The following is a 23,001-nucleotide window of genomic DNA, read 5'->3' on the forward strand; positions in this document are numbered from 1 at the left end:
AGACATTTCTGTGGATAGGGAGACTCCTGTGTCACTGGAAAGGAAAAAGCAAGGCTTTCATGTTCCTTGTTTAAACCATTAAGCAGTGATGTTTTGCTGTTTGACATGCCAGTGCTTCTTGCGCTTTCTAAGCAGTCCCATTCCTTCATTCCTTGTGGTTAATTATTGCTCTCATTCTCTTTCCGGCACGTTTTCTGCTCTGTTACTGGATCCATAGGGGAAAAGTGACTGAGGGAAATGAGCACAGGACCAAGGAGCAGAGAATTAACTGTCCCCATGGGAAGCTTGAGTTACTGGCTGCCACACATGCACATTTTCATTGCTAACAGTGAAGGAAAAGTTGACAAAGAGCTTGTCACCAAGAGCAGAATACAGAGGAGCAGGAAGAATTTCTGCAAGTCGTTTGTATTGCCCACACATGACAGCCCAGTGCACGCAGTTCACATTCAATTATTACTTTTTATTATTCATTATTTTCATTGCAGTAAAATCCACAGGTACCAGCCGAGATTGCAGCAGCATTGTGAGAGATTCTACTCCAGCACAGACTGGAATTTTTTAGCAGTATAACTATGTCTTCTGAGAATATAAATATTCTACTAAAATAACTGTACTGTTACACACCATAGTACTGCATCACAGCAGATCTGACTTTGACTTTTGCAGCTTATTCTCTTTCCTACACAGAAAAGATATTATTTAGGTGTAGACATTTTGCTGTTTTTTTGAGTATTTGTCTTTCAATACAGCCGCAGCAGTTGGATGCTGCTGTAGTTTCAGGCAACATCAGTCCACAGCTAAATGCGTGTAAGACAGACCCCATCCCAGAAGGCATCACATCTCAGTAGACAAGTGGGAAAGGAATAGGAGGCATAGATGAGTCATAATTCTGTTGAATTATGGCGATAGACAAGATGCAGGTACCATCCCTGAATCTGGATGGCATTGGCCTTTTACAGTAAGAGACAAACTACTCTTCACACTAATTCTGTGTCAGTGTCAATGCATGTCTACTGAAGTTAATAAAAAGCAGGAGTAATTCTAGCTACACCCCACCTGTCTAAAGGTCTGGTTTGTTGTTTGCAGCTCTGGGGCGTAAATGTGCCAGGGGTTTCTCAAAGAGTAGCTGGCTGGAATCTTTACTTTTGCAGCCTGAAAGAGCACTTCCATTCTGATCCACCTTGTAGAGTGTCTTCAGCATCTTCTTCCTAATCACTAAATAAAACAGATAGAAGAAGGAATTCAGGTGCTGTTACAGTTTGATACATTTTCTGCCACGTTTGGGAACTTGGCTTTTATGTGTGACCAGAGATATTAAAAAAATTGTGAGAATAAATGTAACTGGAAGACTTTTTTAAAGGTTAAGTGTGACAAATATTAAAGCAGACAACTTCTGATGACTCTTTCTCCAGATTTTAGTGCAATGGCTTTGAAGTCAGCTGTTGGGCAGCTCAGGAGCTGGTTGCTCCTATAAGTGGGAAGGAGTAATAATCTCTTGCATAAAAAGAGATTATTACTCAAGAGATTTATACAAGAGATTATTACTTAAGATGAGTAGCATGGTCTGTGCAGCATGTAGGCTTTGCTAATGTTTTATATATCCACAAAGCTTTGTGCTTGAGATAAATTCTGTTACTATCCATGTTCTCAGAATACTCTTTCAGCTGGCACCAATGGTGTAGTGCTCATTTGTAGTGGGTGTAGAATCAGAAAAAGATTGAACAAAGCAAATAATCCTATGAATTCCCAGCAAATACACTGGGTTGGAACAGCAACCTCTAAATATTGCTGAATTTTTAGGATGTTTTGGTCAAATATAGTTATAAAAGCAGCAAATGCCAGTTTATAAATTTTGGTGGCTATGTGGAATATTTCTATAGATCTGTATGTTTTAAACACCCTGGCTGTGCATTAAAATGCATTAAAGCATATGAATTATCTTGTTTTATCACTTCCTGATTGACTGTGATCTCCACAGTCCAAACCAATGCACTAGTAGATTTAAGAAGCGTTTTGATACAAATTTTAGCCTAAAGTAGATATATACATGTCAGAGCTGAAGTGATGTGTTGACTTCATGGCTCACAGTGAGTGACAAATATGAGTGAGAAAATTACTGGTATGGATTTAAAGCTGGGAAAACAATGGGTTGAACTACTAAGGCATGGCATGACATGGCATCGAGTGAAACTGCTCCTCTGGTGAGATGCTTGCATGTGATGTTTTAAAATATGTCAGGCATGCATGATGAAGACATGTCAAGTATAAGCAGTTAAAGGACCAAAGAAAGGCAAATCATCAGTGGGAGAACAATTGTCATGATGTCACAAAAATAAGTGATTGCAAAAAGAACTGGGATCACAACCTTCAAGCTTGAATACTAGAAACCTCCTGAGATGCCAATATGCCAATTCTGCTCAGTATTATCATAGCTTGGGAAAAAAAGCCAGTTATTCAGAAACATCTCATGACCATCAAATTCATCACAAAAGTGTCCTGCTCATGGGAAAAAGAGAGAAATGCTAGAACAGCTGCTTGTGACTAGTAGATGGTCAACAGCATCTTTTATTATCTGAACTGGAGTGTCAGAAAAGGACTGGAAAACTGTGGGCTAATGTCCCTGGAAATAGTAATGTATGGAGCTCATTCCATATAGACAGAAAACAAATCTGTGTATCTTGCTTCCCAGTTAGTGCTGTCTCTAGGTAAGACTGGGTCATTACAACCTTGTTCTGTCAGCAAAGTGGACAATTACTGGGCTATCTGTGCCATCTGTTAGTTAAATGCAAATTTTAAGTGTTACCTTATCTGGAAATTTCTGCATTAACTAGCAGAAAGTTTAGGTTCCTGATTTAGATTCTTTGTGTTGCTTGTAAATAGATGCCTAAAATACTCTGAAGCGTTTTATATGAATTCTCACTTACTGTGTTTGTTGTGGTCACCTTCTACATATGACTTTCTAGCCAGGAAGAATTTGCCTGAAATCTCCACTTACTGCACTCACTCACTTACTGTTATGGTGTGAATAGCTTCTAGACTGCTTGCAAATGTTCTTGGTTGGTGTTTCTTACTGTGTTCTGATAACCATCAAATAGATAGATTAAAGATATATATATATATTTTGCCTTCATCCCAGCTTCCCATTTACTTCCCTAACTGTGGCCTGTAGTGGTATGACAAGCAGCTGTCTATCTCTCTCTTTCAGAATACATGACATGACACTGTTTGTTAGCAGGACAGAACAAAACTTGTTACCCGGATCCAAATCCTTTCAAAATATCTATCTCCTCAGCTCCTATAAAACAGGAAGGGGAAGAAAAGGACTAGATATGAGCCCCTGGTGTGTTGACCAGAAGACAGTAACTAATCATTTTATAAAATTTTACCTGTGTTTGCCATCATCTATTGGGTCTGCACTCGGCATAACTGTCTGTGAACTGGTCTATCTGTAATCACTGGAAGTAAGAGCCCAAACCTTGTTTCAAGTACCAGGGTGCTAGATCAAAGGATTTCTTACTTCCAATTTAGTTTTAAAATTAGTAGTAATTATGCTTTCTTTCTCTTCCATGGATAGTCTGGGCTGTACCACAGGGCAGAGTTATTTTCATTGCATGCTGATTTAACTCAGAAGGTTTCTGCTGGATTAGGTGAGATACAATGCATATGGGAGGACAGGTCCTCCATCTGTAAGTGCTGCTGTTAAATATTTCTGGATTTCAGACTCATTTGGGGGCTGCTTAATTTCCAAAATAAGTTTCTCTGATTCTCTATACATAATCTGCATACTCTACAGGCAGACAGGGATCAGCTATTCACTCCACAGCCTGAAATGCCTGAGGCTCTTGTCTCTGCTTATATCCATTAGAGGTAAACCAAGGCTGATTATAGGGAACACTGTACTTCTGATTATGTCAATGAGCATAGCTAGCAAGTGTTCTGGGGGCAGATTCTCATCTCATTTGCATTGGTGCAAATCAAGAGTAATTGAGTTATTCCAGATTCAGAGCAGGCAAACTACCTTAATAGGATTTTCTGTCTGAATAAAGATATTATTCAATTCAGCCAGTGACTGTTTTGACACTGTTTTCCTTTGATTTTATGCTGATATACAGTATTTAGCATTAGTTCAGAGCAAAGTCTACATTGTATAGACAGGAACACTTGCGAACGAAGTACATTTGAATCACAGTTGTGGGACCACTTATTTACTGAACATGGTGTTCAGCAGTTGCTCCTAAAAGAGGCTGTTTCCAGCAAGCCACATACCTGCCTGCTGGCCCAAATCAACCCCAAGCTCCAAGGAAACCAGTAGCCTCCTGTGCCATGGTCACTTGCTGCAGAAATGGGTGAAGAGAAAGGTATCTCATGCAACAGAATGACATTAAGCCGAGAGATAAAAGGCACTCTTTAAAGAAAAGAAAAAAAGAAAAGAAAAAAAAAAAAAAAGGAAAAGAGGACCTTTAAAGATGATTTAAAAACAGAAAATTCTTCACATGACCCTTTAAGACAGCATAAGCCTCTTTTTGTTTCCTGTCTATTTCGGCCTGTTCCTGGTCAAGAACGCCACAGCTAATAATTGTGTCAGAAAACCTTCCTGTCTGAAAATGATCTCTTCCTAATGGATAGATGATTCCATATGGTTTCATATGTCATAGATGGAGAGAGAACATATTGGACGACTGGCCACAGCTGGCAATTCGTGTTAGTGCCATATGGATAAATGAGCGAGCTCTCCTGCATTGTGTATTTCAAGTAAACCATTTATCTAAACAGGTGCTGACCCACTGGGAATGCATTTTTATGGTCAAGCTTGCAGCATGCAGCAACACGAGCTGCTCTGTTCACCCCTCCTATGTCTGCTGTGCAAACCCACGACATTTATGTATCATTTGCCTCCATTCTGCGTAACTCCGATGTCCATAAAAGCACACCTGGGCAGACTCTTTGTAAATGAGACTTGAATCTGGCTCATTGAACTGTGTGGATATTGTAAGACCAGTCTCTTAAATCCTCTTTGGGAATCAGTCTGTGATATTCACTTCTAATAGATATTGCTATATCATATGCAGGGGATTAAAATCACCCCATTTATGAGGCTATATAAATAAAGAATCAGACTTTCTACCTCCTTGCGCTACTGTGCTCCATCCTTGATTCCAGATGAAATTTTTACACTCCTTTCCTCTTCATGCCATAATTGCCTCTTTGTCTAAACATGCTCCATTTTGGAATTCCTCTTGCTTACATTCCTAATATGTGTGGTTCAAGGTACTCGCTGACTGATTTATGCTGGGTTTGTGTGGCTCCCTTGGAAATGGAGCAGAACACATTCCATCCACCTGTGTAATAAAACCAGCTGGTGCAGGGTGGGAGCACTCAAACTGCAGCAGAAACAAAATTCACCTAAGTTTTGACTCAGTTTTCTGTCTCTCTATCAAGTCTTCTGATTGTCTGTGGTATTAAAATCATGCCTAGGGAGCAAGCCCTTGTGAAAAAAAGCAAAGTATCTAATTATGCTGTTTATCCTAATTATTATGTTATTTCTGTGTCACTGCCAGCACCAGATACTGGGGTGAAGGAAAATGCTTTGTCTGCATTTCTGAGCAAGTATTTTGATAAGAACACAGCCCTTTTAATATGATCCTAACATTCAGAAAGTTTTAATATCAGCAAAACTCCCTGGGCTCCTTCTGGAATCACTGAATCACACAGTGGTTTGGGTTGGAAGGGACTTTAACAGTCATCTAATTCTACCCCCCTCCCATGGGCAGAGACACCTTCCACTATACAAGGTTGGTCAGAGCCCTGCTGTCCTGACCTCGAATGTTTCTAAGGATGAGGCATCCCCCACCTATGTCAGTGTCTCACTACCCTCACTGTAAAAACTTCTTTCTACCTACTCTATATCTACCCATTTTTAATTTAGATCCATTGCCCCTTGACCTATTACTGCAGGCCTTACTCAAGTCTGTCCCCATCTTTCATATAAGTCACTTTTAAGTACTGAAAGGCTGCATTAAGGTTTGTTCTTTGCCTCTTTCCATCAGCTTTACAAGCAATGTAACTCTTGTTTTTATCACAGGAGGTAACATTTTATATGAGAATAAATTTAGTCAGTTTGGTGATAAATCAATCTACAATCCAAAGCTCAGGTAAGTAATTTCATTAATGAGATTTGATTTGGATTCCCTATTCACAGCTGTATCAACCCTAATGATGTGCAAAGAGGAAAAAAGTTAGTTTGGCTAGGAAAATCAGGAATTCTGCAGTGGTTGGAGAAATAAGCCTAACAGTCACTCCATGTTTTTCCCTGCTGAGCGGTTTAACATCACTAATAGTTCACTTGTGGCTGCTTGTAAAGTGAGAAAACAGAATAAACCTCAACCTGACACTATTTCTTATATCCCATCATCTACTCTGCTGTACCCACATCGAAGATGCCTGTCCCCTTCTGTTTGTTCCTTTCTGCTCATCTATTCCAAACAGGAGTTAAGCTTTCGTAGCGTAACAGTAATAAGGCAGCTTAAATAGCAAGTTCTCAGCTGTGCTTGGTGCACACTGTGCTGTGGGAGATTAAAAAGAAAATCAGAAGTGCGTGATGGAGATTAAGATGGTTTTGAATTGCTGCGTAGAAGGCTGAGTCCCCTTTGTGCCTCTTATTTGCTGTTTGAAGTACCGTTACTTAAGCTCAGTGTTAGGGGGAATGAAAAAAAGTCTTCCTGAGAGGATGTGAGAAGCCATTTCAAAAGACGATGCCTCTCCAGTAAATAAAGCACAAATGTTTCGGGTCAGCACTGAAATGGTGGATGAGATGAAGTTTCACCCGAAAGAAAACTTGTTTAACCAGGAGGCTTTCAAATCTCCTGGCTGAGATAAAGAAGATCAAAGTGTTTAAACACGTTGATCCACTACTGAGGAGAATTTAGTGCTGGCAACAGACAGCAGCTGCAGTGGAGCTGGCGTGTCTAAACTCACAGCGGGGGACTAATTGCTCCTATGGATATAGGTTTGCTTTACAAAACCAGGTCTGAAGGATCACCATTCTCATTCAGAATGATGGAGATGTATTGATAAAAGGTAAAATGCCAATCTACACTACACAGCAGCAGGAGGGATATAGTCCTGGGAGCTGAGCAGGAGGGATGCATGAGGATCCTCTGCTTTTATTCAACTTCTGTTGTGCAGGGAAAGATCCCATCAATTTACTCGAGATGATAACATTAGCTTGACACTCTCCTTGCTAATTAAATGAGGAAAAGTAGCTCAAGTCAAAACTTAATATCATTTGTACAACATATTGTCCTGAGAGGTAGCCTGGATAGGGGGGCTTTCGCCAATTTTCTATAGAAGCAGAAATGTTATTTTTATACAAACTATTAGCTGGGCAGGGATGGTAGTAAGGCTGATTATAAACAATAATTCAGTGAACTGAATTATTCCTGAATTCAGTGAATTTTTCCTGGTACAAAACACAGCTGTAAAGATACTTGTTACAAGTCAGGTGGAGGGGCTGTTATGGCATCTCATTAAACAGGCTCCTTCTTGCTGTCCCAGCACATGAAAAAATGTGCGCTCCTGCTTAGTTAAGGGGCTAAATAGAAGGCCTAAATTGAGGGTAAGTGATGGAGCTTTTCTCATGGCACAGGAACTAAGTGGGATTTTTGCATTTTGGCGTGAATATTGTGAAGTTTGAGTTCTGCTGCATGCCCATTTTTTATTTATTTTAAGGGAAATTAAGAAAAATGCTGCAATTCTTATCCACAGCATCTTCCTTACAAGGTATCATCATAGGTACTCAGCAAGAAACAGGCAGCTCAGTCACTCCAGTCTTTCCAGTTGAGAAGGAGAGACATCTTGGCTCTGGGAGGAAATTAAATGCTCCTGTTCTGAGTCACTACAGGACAGTACAATATACCAATCTAGCTCCAGCTGTTCAGCCCTCATGTGCTATTTGCAGTTATTTGGAGAACAGAAAATTTCACTACGAGCATATATATGTGCGTGTGTGTATGCATATATATGTAGATACATATTTGTGTGTGTGTGTGTGTCCAGCCACATAAATAAAAGTGTCTGCTTTGACCTTCTTTAATACCACCTCATTCTTGGGATTTTCCACGAAGTATCTAAATTATTCGTCCTGGGTTTTCAGAATAGGCAAAGTAGGAAGCAAAGGGCATTCAGAGGCCACAGACTTCTCCTGTCGTCACAAATGAAAAACTTTCCATAGCTCTAACTTTGGTTTCTCCCTTGCAGTAGGGACCCCTGTTAAAACCATTCAAATGTCAATACACTGCCTAAATACAGGAGGTAGATTCTTCCATGGTTTCCAGAGAGGGCATCATAGCATGCCTACATTTGCCTCAGCATGAGGGCCAGCAGGACAGCCTACCAAGCACGCAGCAACAGGGTAGATGTAATGTGTTTTGGGCTGCAGAGGCTGGATACAGTTATGAATGTATTTTCTGATGAATTAAAGGTTTCATTCATTTAGGATGTTCCAGGACATACAACCTGGTCTTTCTTTACTGATTTGGAAAGGTGCAGGGGTTTCTTAAGTAATGTGTCTGACCCACCAGCCCAGGAGATGCCTGACAAGGTGGTGATATCTCTCAGGGTCAGAAGAATGCTTGGTCAGACCCAGGTAAAATACTGCCCATACTCCTTTAGGCCTGTTGAGTCTTGGGGTGTGATCACATTGAGCTGGAGGAAGAGGCACAGGAGAAGGAATCAGAAGTCCCTACATGATCCACTGGGAGTGTTTCCCTTTCTCTACACCCTCCCCAGCAGTGTTACAGCACCAGGAGGGGAGGAGTCAAGGGCAAGGAACACAGCCTCCCAACACAGAAAGTACTCAGATTCAGGAGCAGTGTCCTTGCCCTCTGTTCACATTTTATTGTTCTTATTATTGCAACTATCCAATCCACTACCTGTTGGTCCACTCTAGAAGCTACATAATTTTTTAATTTCTTAGAAAACAGCTTTTAAAAATATGTTCAGATGTTATTTAGTGTCCATTTCAGATACCATTAATTTGATGCAATGGTTATACTGAGAACTTTCACTTAGGACATCTTGTAAATCATTGGTGTCGCGTATTTTGTATTCTACCCTTAAGAAATCTGTCAAGACAGATTTTTCAGTGGATTTTTTGAGGCAAAAGTACTATCAGTGGCAAGTGGAATAAAAACTTTGCAAGAAATTCTCACTTTTCTTCAATATTTCCAAGCTAGAGGATGTCAAAGTTCAGATGTACAAATTACTTACAAAATGACCATATTGGATCTGTAAGGTGAGATGCAGCAGTATGCATAGTTTACAAGAAACGTGGGATCCATATAGCTTAATCCACAATTTCCAGCCTTTATTAGAGTCAAGTTTTCCATCCTTGAGCTCAATAGCTGTGCTCCTCTAAACTTCTCAATGTCAGCTTACCTACCCTTTGGAAAAAAAAATAGGGGCAGAAATTACCCATCTTTTGAAAGCTTTGGAAGAGTTTTGGATTAGATCTGTGACGGATAAAGGGGAAGACTATTCCTTCCATTTAACAGCTGTAACGAAAAGTGTATTGACGGTCAAATTACGTTTTATTGCTGGTCAAGGCTCTGCTGAAAGACCTGAGCCACTACAGAATCAAGGAACAATTACAGAAACATCTGTTGTGAACTGGGCAACATACTGTGATACTTTTCTAGGCAATACAAAAACTCTTTCTTTTACAATGACATTTTAAATATGCAGTTCAAATAGGCCAGAAGAAATGTTTTTACTTATTAAATGAACTCAACAGAAAAAATATTTTTTCCCACAGATAAAGGAGTAGCTGAAAAAATGATCCAGAAGCCAAAGAAGACTTTTTTTCCACGGTAGACCAGGAAAATATTTATTTTGGCTATGCTATTGCACAAAAGGCATATTTTAATGCTTTGAATTTTGCTATATGGATTATGAGCATGTCAAAGCAAATTTTGAAGTAAGATCCAAAAAAAGGTTTCGCATGTGCAAGAATGATGGCTTTCTAAAATGTTTCCAAGCCTTGATCAGATGGATATTGAATCCTGTAATGTTTTGGGTGGGAAGGAACCGTAAAGATTGTCTAGTTCCAACCTCCTTGCCATGGCAGGGACACCCTTCTCTAGACCAGGTTGCTCAGAGCTCCATCCAGTTTGGCTTGGAACATTCCAAGGGGAAGGAATCCACAACTTTTCTGGAGAGCATGTCCCAGTGCCTCATAGTATGGTGTGTTTATTTTAAACTCTGCAAGGAGAGAACCGATTTTTCTGTGAGAGAGAAGTTGTTGCTTTTGAACACAATTTCTTTGTCCACCTGAAATCTAAGTTCAATGACTGAAACAACTGAAGCAGATCAATCAAGGTTGCAGCATTGCAGGCTGATGGAAATGCCCTGTGTCTTTGCTCCAGTTGGCCAGAAGAGGTTGTATTGTCCTTGAGTTCTCCTGGCTTGATAAAATGAGTTATTTACCAAATTTGTTGTTGGGGTCTACTGCAATATTTTGAACAGTGTCATTGCTGAAATGCTGCTCAGCCTTTGTCATTGCAACATTAATATTAATGACTGATGGAGTGGTTAGTCATTTGTACTGAGGAAGCATAACTTGGGGTGAGACTCGTTCAACCAAAACTGGGCATGTAACTTAGTCTAGGCCAATAGTTCTTTAGCTTCTATTATGCAGATGTCTGAAGTTAGCTGGATACATTTCTGATGACCAAAGCATATGCAAGCGAATGAGACAGGTATGGCACAGTTAAAAGTAGGACATGAAAGGTAATTATTTGCACAAAGTATATCAGGTGATCTTGCAACAAGTGAGAAATAAGAGTTTGGTATGAGAAGAGCTTGGTATGCAAGAGCTTTGTATGCAAAGAGCACAGCACTGCAATTCATTGATGAACATTAAAAGGTAATTCTTCTGCGATGTGTTCTACATCCTTTACTTGTGCTATAATTTCCTAGAAATCCAATTTTTAACTTGAAATTACTATACACCGAGAAAATTATCTTATTTCTGAGAAGCCTCCATTGTGCAACCTTTTTTTAACCTGTTCTATAAGCCACTTAAAAAACAGCTTCACCCTTCTTAAAGGAAAAAAACCCCAAAAATGTAAAAAACCCAACCAAACAAAGAAAATATAAGAAACAAAATACAATGAAATGTCCCTTACAACAGAACTGGAACAGACTGGAATGTGACATTCTCATCCACTGGGCACCATTCTGGCTGATGAAGTTCAAAATTAACCACCTCCCTGGGCAGCTTGCTCTAGTGCCTGGCAACTCTTTCAGTGAAAGGATTTTCCCTGATATTCAATCTAAACCTCCCCTGGCACAATTTCCTCTTGTCCTGTTGCTTGTCACCTGGAGAAGAGACTAATCCACACCCTACTAAAACCTCCTTACAGGGAGTTGTAGAGAGTGAAAAGGTTATGGTGGTGGTTGGGCTTCAGTCGCTCCAAAGCAAAATGCCATCTTACAGAAAGGCGTCCTTTGGCTCTGCATAACCCAAGTAGATTCTCTTCTGCTTTCATTTGCTGCCTTTTGGAACATGCCTATGATCTCCAGACACATTAGCCGTGCCTTTCTGTTCTCCATGGGGAAACAAAATAATGAGATGTTGTCCTGTGAGCAGGGCTTCATTTGGGAGGATGATTTTCAGCTCATTTCTGCTTGTCCTGTCTCTGCTTCCTGCCTCACTCCACTTAGTCGCCATGTCAGCATCATCTCTTACAGCACAGGATGATAATAGAAAATGAGCTGGAGAGAAATGTGCAGCACAGACACAATCAGAAGCAGCAGAGATCAGTATATACAGGCATACATGTATTTACTCCTCCTCCAGCTCATTAGACTGTCCCCATTCAGCCACAGCCCTCTGAGGGAACACTTGACTTCAAATACATGTTGACTCTCTGCTGTTCCCAGTGAGACTTAAACTTGTGCTTAATATTAAATGTCTGCTAAAATAATCATTTGCAGCTGGAACATGTTTCCCACCTGAAAATGTATAACTGCTTTGTGGGTCCTCCAGTCAGAAGCAAAGATGGGGACAAAAGTATTCTTGGCCAGAAAAGCCAGTTAGTATGAATGTCCTTGGTGATGATATGTCCATGACCTTTCCTCACCCTCCTGCTGGCAGCCAAGCCATTTATGACCATTTCTGGTGTCTTTGAGGTTGGCACTAATTGCTGTCTTAGGAAAAGCATTTTCTTGCAAGATGGGCACTGTCATTAGGAGCTCAGTTGATACTATATTAATTCAGGGGCACCTCCCCTACTGTGAATTAATCAAAGCAGGACACCAGCTAGGAAAATCTCTGCTCTTTTCAGTTCTGAACACTGCTTAGACCCTCCAGTTGCTTTTTGAATATATATTTGGAAATAGCATGTCTGAAAAACCCCTAATCAAGCAAACTCCAAAGCAATCCAACCATCAAAAGTCTGGACTAAAAAGAACAGGTGGCAAGAAATTTTTCATTACTTGTGTGTGGCCCCTGATGAAGATGCCTTGTTTTCACAACACTTCTAATGAAAGCATTTTTATTTTTGGATGCTCTTTAGGGTACAATGTAATACATCAAAATAAATCATTGCATTGTATGCCTGTTACAAATGAAAGCTGATGCACCAAATGTCAGGGTTGCTTGCTTTGATGAATCAATGAATATTGACAGTTTTGCTAACTGTGGAAGAAAGAAATAGCAGTGAAGGGGAAATGTTGACTTGATACAAATATAAATATATAAATTAAATTTCCATAAGATCATACAGATTTAGTGATTATATTGTTTCAAATAAGGCAAAATGTCTCCTTGTGCTTTAAAAGAGAAACGGTGTATCTTTTCCCCTTCCATATTTTCACTTAATTAATGAATTCAGCAATCACCATCTTTGAAAAGGCATTCATTTCAACTGTTGTGGAGAAAACTTCTGATCAGACCAAGAACACTGGCTTCAGAGCCACTCTTCTTCTTGTGAGACAGGGAATATCTGTGTGATAAATTACCTGTGGGTGAATGCTAAGTCTTTAATGAGAAAAACCATGCTCTGTTGGATTCAACCTTTCATGTGAAAGCTGTTTGGGACCTTACTGAAAAGAATGTGTTAATCAAGAGAAAAGCATAACTACTGTCTTGTCAATGGACACAAATGAAAAAGCCTGGTTAAAATGAGGTTGAAGTGAACTCAGAAAAAAAAAAAGCCAAAAAAGAGTTTTTCTGTGCTGTTTTCTGAGAGCTTGCTTTACACTGCACAGTGATTTATGACAATTGGAATCTCATTATTTCTGCAATTAATATTAGTGGATGTTTCCTATTCAGAGGAATGTTAATAATAATAATGCAAATGGAAGTATTATTGGAGCTATGATTCAGAGTTCGTATTTCATATTGAGCCAAAGGTTCAGTACCCAGCATCATTCTCAATGGAGCATTCACATTGTATGGATAGATGGATGTGCACCAAAGGTAAAAAAACTGAATTCATATAAGCCAGAATAATATGCCTGGCATATAGCTTCCCATTTTCCCATTTTGCTGTAAGGATCTGATTTTCAGGCTTTTTAAACCAATAATAAATTATAGCAATGCACTGTTAATTACACCTTACAGAAATGGTGTATAGTATAAATTGCACTGGTGATGGACTTGGATTAAGTTTCTCATGCTTATTTTTAGCAAGTCAAAGGCAATTCATTTCCAACTGGGCCATGTTTAAAAGTTTGGAGTGAAAAAAACTGTGTAATTATTTCCTAATATGAAGAGAATATTGGTGGCAATATTTTATCCTACATATCTTTTTGTACTAAATATATTAATGGGAAAGTAAGAAGCAAGAACACACATTAATTTAGACATGTGTTTAAAAGATATAATGAGTATTTATAAATTTTGCTCCTGCAAATATTTTCTAAATTGTCTTCTTCATATTGTTACCTCCCTCTGCGCTCCCTTAGATAATTTCTTAGCTTGTGATTGGTTTCTTTATCATTGCTGATGCTTCTGGAAATAATTGCTCCCTGTTCTTTTTCATTTTTTGGGGGGTGGAAGGGTTTTGTTTGTCTGTTTTTTCCCCGCAGGTTTTGATTTATAAAGAGGGTGGGTGGGAAGAAGGAATAATAGCAACATTTTTAAAAAGTCCTGCTGGCTTTTATTAAAAAACACATAAACTTAAAATTTTTGAAAATAATTCAGAGTTCATTCAGAAACATCAATTAATATTTCAGAAAATAAATTACCCACATAAATAAATCAATGCTTTACTGACTTTCTGCTGTAGCAGAAAGGTGTTTTTAATTTTCATCCAAAAGGAATGTAAGTGCTATATTAAAACTGTTTATCAGGAGATGACTGTGGAGGATGCTGTGCGTGTAGTCAGTGGGACCCTACTTTTTAGGGAACATAGAGCCGTTACTGGAGCTGAAATGTCCATTACATGACATAATTATACTCTTGATAGGAAAGGAAAGAAGTTCTTAGATGGGGACCACATTTTAGACTTTGTGGATCTGGGTTAAAATCCAGTATAAATATCCTGTATAGCGTCAAGGAAAACACTTTGGTCCAGGACTTCAGGAATATCTCAAAACTCAGCTGAGTGTGAAGGAGATGCCCAAATAACTTTAGGGACTAGATCCAATAGATACTGTTATAAGACTTCTTCTGTATACTGTGGTCCGGATTAGGCAGTTATATATTCTGAATATTGAGTCTCACCTTTCCTAAATCACTTTAGATTATTTGGGCCTCTTCTTTCAAAATGGCATTCAGATAATGATATAAATACTGATGTAGCGACACTTAGGGGTTTGTGTTGTTTTGGTTGGATTGGGGTTGGTTGGTTGGTTGGTTGGTTGGGTTTTTTTGTTTAAGAGATATAACCACTTCGATGGTGCATTTGATGGGTCATCCCAGAGGTGCACATGTGGGCATGTCACAGTAACTTTCAGGAGACAGATGTAAATGCAAGAGCAACCTTAAACCCTCTGTTTCTAACCATGACTGCTAAAGGAGCAGAGCAAACCACTTCCTTATATTTTCTGTGCTGGAGCTTATTCTCCAAAGTAGAAATAATAATACTTCCCTGCCTTGACAAACAGTTTTAAAATACATTGAAAATCGGGAGAAGTATAGGTATTATGGTGACAGGGGATCCTAAGTCTACCAGAGTCCTGAGAGAGGAAAGTGAACAACATATTCTCACTACCTCCTCATTTCCAGGTCTCACAGAAAAGCATTCTGGTGAGTGATGGCCTCTTCTGCTTTTGTTTTCTTCTATTTGAAGTGAGCATCAGCAAGAGAGGATACTCACAAAATTAATTCAGATTGGCTTAGATAAGGACTCTGTGATGTTGATTAAAAACCATCCACAGGGCCATTAGTGAAGTGAGATAATAAATGAAAATGTGTTGAATCACATGAGTTTTCTAGTGGGGGAACATCAGGGAGCAGTCCTGAGTCCAGTCTTCTTTAAATATCTTCATTCATTAGCCAAAAGACAGGAAAAGAGTACACGTTAATTAAAATCACAAATGATCCAAATTGGGAGGCACTGCATAAATCAGCAAAAATAGAGAGACTAGAAACCTTAGGCAGGAAATGACAAAATGAGATGCAGCTTTGAAAAATCCATGTGGAGGAGAAATAATCTGTACAAGGACACAATCAGCAGCAATGAGTGTTCTTGAAGAAGCAGAATTAATTGGAAGAAGACAAAGGATGTGGACCACGGAGTAAAGGGCAGTGTAGCAGAGCAGCTATTTAAAGGTGACCTTTGCACCTTTTCAGTAGACAGCTTGGATTCAAAATTAATTTGCAATTGGCAAGATTGAAAGGTCAGTGCAATTTTGGACCATATATGCAGAAAGAAGTTGTCAAAGAAAGACATGGAATCCCACTTCTCTAACACTAGGCTACCGTATCACTCAGCCTTCTAATTTTTTTTTTCCAATTATGCAAGACCTTGTGCACCAGAGTGAATGTAAAATAGATGTGCATCTAATGAAGTGGGTAACCTGGGAGAGCTGATGGGTCTGGAAAATGTGGTTTCCACTGGAACTACACACACCCTCTTACTGTGTTCTCTACCTTCCCAGTCTGTATGGGACATGGTCTCCCTGGGACAAAGAAAGCTAATGAGAGGCAGAAGAGGAGCCCCAGTTCTCCCATACACTTTCTTTCAACCTCCTACTTGTAGTGTAATAGGTTTGTGACACATGCATCATTAAATTTGGACTCTTCAATGCCACACGGAACTCAGATAGAATATAGTTTACTGATGTGAGTGGAAACAGCAAGAGGCATCTCTGGAAGATCTCAGCCATTTCTCTCTAGGAAAGGAAGAAGACTTAACAAAGGAGATATTTGGGATAACCACATAAATAAAAAAAGAAATCTTTTTTATTTTTACTTTCTGAAGCTTGCGAAAACACAGACGAAGAAAGGAACAATTGCTGTGTTAACTGGAAACCCTTGAACCTCCAGTACAGGAATTGATTAATTACTCCTTTGGCAAAGGGATGGGTGTTTGCACAGCTGGTGAGGGACAGGCATCTAATTCTGTGTGCTGTACAGAAAATCTTAGTTTGTATTTAACTAATGCATTTTTCTCTATGAGATGACTAAGCATACCCTAGTAGTGCTGCTGTGATATTACAGCAGGGACCACGTATGTATAGATGACTGTTTTAGATACCCCCTATAACAGTAAGTAGTTGTTTAAATTTATTTTTGTATAGCAAATAAGTTAAAAATCGATGAACAAAGCACTGATTTTTTTCTATGTCTGTGTATTTTTCAGGTAGACTGAGAATAACACATCTAGGTTAAAACAGTATCCTGCAAGAAGCATTTGATGGATTGTTCCTAGATATTTCTAAAGCAACTACCAAAAGTGAGTACTAATTCCAGTACTTGAGATATTTTAATCATGTTTTGTTGTTTAAAATAAAATTATTATATTTGTAATGTTTCTTGAGGAGATTTCTCTAATTGGAGTCATAAGGAATTTCACTAATCCCTCTAGAACATGTCTATTATTGACCGGTGTCTATTTTTATTAGCTGACAAGGATAATTTGCATCACAGTCTCAGTCATGGATTCATTTCTGCTGTGCCAGGTATCCTAGAAACATAGACATTCTCTGCATGAAATTACTTACATCTTAGTAGAAATCAAGAAGCTGTGGATAGTGACAGACAGAGGAGACGCATGGATGTGATAAGAAAGTGCTGGTCAGTATGACAGGTAATGTTAATAGCACACCTGCAACCTAGTCCTTGTCAGAGAATTTTAGATGTTGCTACAGAGGAAGAAAGTCACTAACAAGGTAATTTTATATGTGTTTATGGAGAGCAGCATGAAAGAAAATACAAAAGATCGCTTGGAGATCATTGCTGGGACATCTCAAGCAACACTGGGACTACTCAATATACAGACCATTACAAGGAAATGGTAGTGAAGCAGAAGCATGAATCAAAGAATTGTGGAATATTTGATGTTGGCAGGGACCACTGGAGATTGTCTAGTCACCTTTCAAATGAAAACACACTTTCTTAGAGAATGTTGCTGAGGGATGATCTTTAAGAACTTTTCACCTAGAACTGAAGGGCTGGGGCACCTGTGGCTCCTGCCATATAACGAAGCAGCAAATGTTCACCTCAGCCTGGGAAGTCTTGACATGAGTGATGAATGGAAAGAAAGAAATGTCTGTTAATATTAAAACTACAAGTACAGTAGGAGGAGTTCTAAAAGTCAAAGCCATGAATATAAAGTGATATTTAAATGAAATTAATGCAGAATTATGTGTACTTGCAAGACAAAATTAAAGTGATTAGTGAGCACCAGTGCTTTAATCACCAGCACTACACAGCTACTGGCATAAGAAAGAAGAAAATTTTTTCTATGAGCCATGTCCTGGACTTTGTTCTTTACTCCTTAGGGAGAAACGATATACTCCTCTAAGGAATTAAATTGCTTTTCCCCCCCATAATCTTAGAATCATAGGAAGGTTTGGGTTGGAAGAAACCATAAATATAATTTAATTCCGATCCCCCCTTGCCATGGGCAGGGAAGTATTAGGGCTGGTGTGAGCTGAAATGTTGTGTCTGTAGCAAGAGTTCAAAAAGTTAACCCCTGAGAAAGATCTCGCTGCAAGATAATGACTAGGCATAAAAAAATGAAGAGAAAGAAAAAGAGAAAAAGAAAAAGAAAAAAGAGAAAAAGTGTTTTCAAAGTCAAGGTTTAATAGTAAGTGGTAACAGTATAATGAGGTGACAGAAAACTGAGTGAAGTAAGGAAAAGAAGAGGAAATCTCTAAAGTGAAACTTCTCAAATTACTGGGACTCTCTGTACTTGATAAGCTCTCTATTAAGAGACAAGAATTTCAGACGACATGTCTAAATAGTTTTTACTGAAGGTGAATTCTTACTTGTCAATGCAATCTGAAGACTTTTTTATTACAAAATGCTACTCATTGCAAAATACAGATTTTTTACAACCATGATGCATTTGATAACCTTTTGGCTACCAGGAGATCTAAGTAGTTACATAAGGTCAAAAAGTCAATAAGAGAATCCAAATCAGTTGTTTCCTGTGGAATCACAGAATTTTTCCCCAGTTATGTTCAACTGGGTATTGGAGTCAGTCATGCCAGCTATGAGGCACATTTTCCTCCCAAAGGGTCTGTCCAGAGCTTCTTCCCAGGTATGCCATGCTAGCTGGTCCAATACTATCTGCGAAGTCTTGGAATTATAGAATGTTTGGGGTTGGAAAGGACCTCAAAGCCCATCTCATTCCAAACCCCCTTCCATGGGCAAGGACGCTTTTCGCTAGACCAGGTTGCTCAAAGCCCCATCCAATCTGGCATTGAATGCTTCCAGTGATGGAGGAGTCACAGCTTCTCCAGGCAGCTTGTGTCTGTGCCTCACCACTCTCACAGGAAATAATTTTTTCCTAATTCCCAACTTAAACCTGACCTCTGCCAGTCTGAAGCCATTCCCTCCTGTCCTGCCCCTCCATTGTAAAAAGTTCCTCTTCCAGCTCTCTTGTAGCCCCCTTTAGGTTCTGGAAGGGGCTCTCAGGTCTCCCTGTAGCCTTCTCTTCTCCAGGCAGAGCAACCCCAACTCCTTCAGCCTGTCTCCACAGGAGAAGGTCTCCAGCCCTCTAAACACCTTTGTGTCCCTCTTCAATGCACACACAAGATGAATATGCACAGTACAAATAACAGGGTCTGTTAGTTTACTGTCTCATTAAAAGTAACAATATGCCTCAGGGTATAGAGAGTGTTTCTCAGGAGCCGCCAACATTGATCTGGAAACAGGATGATTTTTGGAGCTGCTGTCCTCTTGCATCTCTCAGTGGAAACTGTGGCTCATTGCTGATCAGACTGCTCTTACTCAGGTGAGGAAAGATGGCATTAGGTAGTTGGCATTTGGTACCCAGCTTGAAAACACTGATTGTTGTTGGCTGTCATGCTATTCTGCTGCAACCTGTGCAGTCTTTTACTTTCTATTTTCCTGTTAAGCACCATAAGGCAACTCTTATGTCTGTGGAAACTTTTGCAAGCACTTTATATTGATAAAGTTTTGGGAATAAGTTTTGTTATAAAAACCTCCTCGTCCAAACTAATTAGAAACTGCTAAACAATGTGTATGTTTTCAAATTTCCTTGAGTTCTCTGTCTTCTTAGCCTTGATCAACCTGTCACCAGAACTGTGTGACATATCTTCTTGTTTACACTACAAATCCAAGATAAGCATCTTTAGCAACTGTATATTTATACAGCATCTAACACGTTGGGCTCATGATACACTCAAAGCCTCCAGGTGCTATAACCATAGAGATGTTACATAATACTAGGGAGCTTCTCATTCTTCCCACAAGGCATCTTGTTTCAACCCGCAATATAGAGGGACATCCTTCTAAAAGGTTCTGTTTATTCAAATCAATGTCATGCAGTGTTAATTAAGCATTGATACTTATCTCTTTTTCTCTGGGGTGCCAGACCATAATTTTTCTTGAATAACCCTTGAAGTTTGGCTCAAGGTACTGGAGGTATGATAGAAGAGCCTTGTCGTGGAGACTACTAGATTAATTATTTATTTATTTAGTTAGTTAGTTAGTTATTTTATTTTTGCTGTCAAGTGCATCAGTTTCCATAAACCTTTCTCCTCCCATTATTTAGCAGAGGAGGAACTGGAAAACAACAGGAAGGCTGTAATTAACTTCTTGGCTGTGGAGTATGCCACAGGTGGGGGCTGGCTATAGAAACCAGTATAAACTCAAACGTTTATTACAAGAACTGTTTGTACAGTGTCTGTCAATCATTTTCTCCCTGTTTAGATTTGCTAGTGAATTGCAGATGCATTTCTTGAAAACATCAGATTTTGCTTTTCTTTTGCTTTGCTGCAGAAATCTATTTTCAGCCCAATTTTTTTCTTCCTGTTGTGACATGCAGGAGATGTGATCTCACACCCTCCAAAGAACTGATACACAACAGCAAAGAAATAACAAAGATCCTATCATTACACTGTTTGGAAAAAGAGGTAACTTCATAGCAGTGGAACCACCTTTAGCTGCAGATATAGTGTATCTCACAGAAATAGGGATTGCTCATCTCCTTGCAGGTTTAACAAATACACCAAAATATTATAGCATTTTCCTTCTGAAAACCACGTGCTGTGTGGAGAGCATAATGACATAGGCTTAACCCACAGCCTGCAAGTGCAATAGCTTTTAGCCATATCCCCCACCTCCATGAACAGGCTGAGCCATCCCAATGTTCTGGCACAGTTTTGCTGCTTTTATTATCTTACAGAGTTTCACTCAGGGATGCTTTGTGTATCTCTGGATGATCTCATAATGTACTTTATAGACCTATCTAACAGTGCCATGCACGAGGCCCACACAGCTTGTGTGTGCTGCTGTCACAGCCAGTGACTGCAAACAGCACAAATGCCTCAGTGCGAGCTGTGCATCCTCAGTTCCCTCTCCATGCCTGCATATCTTCCCCTTGCAGCAGATGTGTAGCTCCTACAGCACTGTGGCATTGTCCTAGAGCTGGGCAGAACCCCACTGTGCCATGGCCAAAGCTCTTTGACACCCCTTACTTTGCAGCCCTGACTGAGCAGCACAGCCCGTGGTGCCACATGCCACCCCTGAGGACTGTGAGCAAGCCCTTGTTTGTCACCCTCAGCCATGGTACAGAAAGCTAACTTATTGAGGAGTCAAGACAAGTATGCATCCAGGGATTTTCAACCAAGTTTTCTTTTCATAAAACCATAAAATCATAGACTAACAGAATGGTTTGGATTGGAAGGGACGAGGAAGACTGTCTAGTTTCAACCCTGTACCATGGGTTGGGACACCTTCCCCTAGACCAAGTGGCTCAAAGCCCCATCCAATCTGGTCTTGAACATCTCCAGGGATGGAGTCACATCTTCACAACCTCTGCCAGTGCCTCACTACTCTCATAATGAAGAATTTCTTCCTGATACTGAATCTCACCCTGCCCTCTATCAGCCTGAACAATTTCCCCTTGTCCTGGCCCTCCACACCCTTGTCAAAACACACCCTTTCCAACACTCTTGTAGCCCAGTTAGGCCCTGGAAGATGCTTTTGCTCACTCATGATAGCTGAGTTAAACTCATTTTGTTCATGACAAAGCTTTCAAAGTTCCATCTGTCCCAATCTAGGCTTGGTTTAATTTACAGATTCTCATTAGACATGGACACTCCACAGGTGACAGTGGGGTGAGGGAGCAAAATTTGCTTTTGGGCACATAAACTTCCTTTTCATTTTGCAGGAGAGCATGAAATGTTTCTGTGTGAAAAAGCAGAGCTTTTTAGTCTCATTTTAATGCTAATTTTGCAACTGTGTCTGACTATCCTCAACTCTGCTGCTGGGGAAGCTTGTATTTTGTATGCATTTTCACCAGGGTTAAGAAGCCCCTGCATCTTGTCAGGCAAAACAAACAACAAAGGTAGTAGGGGCATTCATTTTTCATGCAACAGGATAATCCAAACAACTGAAGTATGGAAAAATGATTGAAAGTGAGTTACAGGATCTGTCTTCACCTGGTATGAGAAAGCACCCTTGAGTACTGTTGCTGCAAAACTGTTTAGCATGTGTTTAGCTCCTGTAAGGAGTCCTGTTAAGTCCTAAATTGAAGGACAGGCTTAAATATAGAAGACATTTAAAATGTACTTCCACAGGTGAGATTCTTCCCCAATTCTATTTTAGTGTTACCTCTTGTAATAATGGAAAGTCATCAATTTGTTAAGGTTTAGTGCCTTAAAAGTAGAGCAGTCTCTTTTTTTGCTCTATTGCTAATTTTTGAATAGTTTATTTTCTTGTGTTGTATGCCAAGCAGACACAGCTCTTACCTGGTCGAGGCAGAGACATAAGTTCTTTATTTTATCAGACTTAACCTGTTAGCAGAAAGGGACTAATCTGACTGAGCTGAAACTACCATCCTGAACACATGTAGTGCTAGTAATATTAGCAATATATAAAAACAATATGTATGTAGGTAACCCTTACACTGTTGGTATATTTCCAGTATTTTAACCTAACATTGATGGTAAAGATAACTACACTGGGTTTTAATAAAGAAATCAGCACCTCTGAATTACAGGCCAACTCAGAAAGGACAAGTTCCATACAACCATGTTCACAAGGATCTTCCAAATCTAGCTGGACCAAAAAATAAAAGTGCTGATGAGAGCAGCAGCCCAAGTACAAAGAATCCAAAGGCTGGACAAACGTTTTTCTGAGCTGGACATCTGGCTCGAGGAGGATTGTTCACCCTGCATGATGAAAACAATTTGTTTTCTTCAAGGATTGCTAAACGCAATGTACTTAAGGGGAGGGGCAGGCGGGTGCATGCCTGAGGCATGCACTCAGACCTACAGACCATTCAGTCCTTTTCAGAAAATAAAAATTAGCTTGGCCAACCTCATGCAGAGTTGCTGTCCTGTTTGAAGTAAACA

General features: G+C 39.6%; 1 protein-coding gene and 1 long non-coding RNA gene across 25 annotated transcripts in view; one reads left to right on the plus strand and one right to left on the minus strand.

Moving 5' to 3' along the window:
• Positions 1 to 23,001, plus strand: part of TENM4 (teneurin transmembrane protein 4) — a 1,559,611-nt gene that overhangs the window by 1,141,762 nt on the left and 394,848 nt on the right. For all 24 annotated transcript variants that reach the window (XM_064409696.1, XM_064409697.1, XM_064409701.1 and 21 more), the window contains one exon: positions 16,812 to 16,904. The gene's annotated coding sequence lies outside the window, so the exon portion shown is untranslated. The remainder of the gene's footprint in view (positions 1 to 16,811; positions 16,905 to 23,001) is intronic.
• Positions 1,065 to 4,596, minus strand: LOC135295551 (uncharacterized). Its single transcript, XR_010357681.1, has 3 exons — positions 4,459 to 4,596; positions 4,267 to 4,334; positions 1,065 to 1,215 (listed from the first exon to the last, which is right to left on the minus strand). It is a non-coding gene; the product is annotated as an uncharacterized LOC135295551 (long non-coding RNA).

Source organism: Passer domesticus, chromosome 2 (assembly GCF_036417665.1).
Source record: "Passer domesticus isolate bPasDom1 chromosome 2, bPasDom1.hap1, whole genome shotgun sequence".
Lineage (NCBI taxonomy): Eukaryota > Metazoa > Chordata > Aves > Passeriformes > Passeridae > Passer > Passer domesticus.